We start from the raw sequence: 1,873 nt of genomic DNA on the forward strand, positions 1-1,873 counted from the left end.
ATTACGATAGAGTGGTGATGTTCAAAAATTCCAAGTTGAGTCAATTGAGCATATCTAGTAAACTAGTAGTTTTGAGTCACTTATTGAGACTTGAGTGTTGTTGCTTGATAGTTTTATATCTCTATTGCATTCTTGAAATTGTATTTTGAAATGAGGGAGTTATTTGGTTGAAGCTTCACATGCTTGTAGCCTAATTGTTGGTACCAACCAAAGTCATGTTTTTGTGCTTAAAGTGGTTCCTCATTGAGAATTTTGTTTTGATTTGCTTGAGGACAAGCAAAAACTTTAAGTTGGGGGTAGTTGATGAGTCGTGAAATTACGCGATATTCGACGCTAATTCCTTAAGTTTTTATGACTCTTTAAGCACTTTTGTTGTTACTTTTTGTGTTTTTATGTTGTTTTGTAGGAAAAGATGCCCGGAGAGCAAAACAGAGCAAAACGGACCAAAATAGAGCAAAAATAGAACAAATCAACGTTTCTGGCACCACATGCTAATAGCACATGGTGCAGCATGTTGAACATGCTAGCAGCATCTGCTGCTAGAGAAAGTGGCACCATGTGCGAGTAACACATGGCGCAGCATGTGCAACATGCGAGCAGCATGTGGTGACAGAGAAATTGGCACCAGATACTACGGTTTTGGCACAACATGCGATTAGCATGTTGAACATGTGATTAGCATGTTGAACATGCGAATAGCATGTTGTGCAAGAGGGTATTATGGTCCAGATTTTGTTCCCGTTTTTGGAATAATATAAATACTATTTTAGGGTTTGTAATACATATCTTTGGCAGTTTTTACAAGTTTTGGAGACTAGGTTTCTATACCACACTTTGGGGTTGAAGATTTGAAGATTTGATTGAGTATTTCTTAAACCTTTAATTCATTTCTTCAATTCCTTGCTTTGTATTGTATATATAAGTGTGTAGTATTTATTTCCATTACTTGAATCTTGTTTATGAAAATATTCTTGATTAAAGTTTGGTTTGAAACTCTTGTTATGCTTATGTATTGAATGATTCTTATTGCTATTGAAGTGGGTCTTTGTTGATTTAATTAATCTCGTTCTTGAATGTTTCCAAAGGGATTAGCTAACCCCAGGACTCACCCATTTACTTAGATTGAGCTCGGAAGAGGAAATCTAGGTTGGGAAAGATTAATTAACAAGAATTTGGGTCATTAAACTCATCTAATAACTTGAGCTCGGAAGAGGATAGTTACTTGAGGTTAAATTGATTGTGCCTAATATCACACTCTAAGGCTTGGAAAAGCTTAGAGTGAAATTCATTGATTTGGTTGGAAGATTTTCAATGAGATTTTAGATATCATTATCTATCAACACAAACCCGCTCTTAGTTGTAAAATTGTAAAATACGTTGGATCGTTACTTGAGTGTAATCTCCTATTATCCATGCTTGTGGTCATTGATCATTTTATTCGCTTTCTAGGTTAGTTTACATTTTTGCATTAGTTATAATCTTTCTCAAAAACCCAAAATATTATCCATCGTTTGGCTTTAGCGTAGTTGGTGAAAGTTCCTTACTTTCTTAATCGCCTAGCATATTGTTCCCTGTGGGATCGACCTCGACTCATAGTTGGGTAAATATATTGCATACGACCGTGTACACTTTCTCTTTGAGGAGTTTATTTGGACGTTATCATATACCTGGTTAATGTCAAGTATTGCAATCTTCCCACAATACTTCTGTATAATGAAGGATCAACTGCAATCCCAACAGCTTCTTGTAAACCATGCTTCTGAGCCAAAGGAGTATGAACAACTTTAATGTTTGTCATGTCCACTTTCTTGGGCAAGTCATTTGCATACTTGTGTTGATTCAAGTGGATTCCTCCTGGAAAGTAATTCACCTC

This window comes from Lycium barbarum, chromosome 4 (assembly GCF_019175385.1).
Source record: "Lycium barbarum isolate Lr01 chromosome 4, ASM1917538v2, whole genome shotgun sequence".
Taxonomy (NCBI): domain Eukaryota; kingdom Viridiplantae; phylum Streptophyta; class Magnoliopsida; order Solanales; family Solanaceae; genus Lycium; species Lycium barbarum.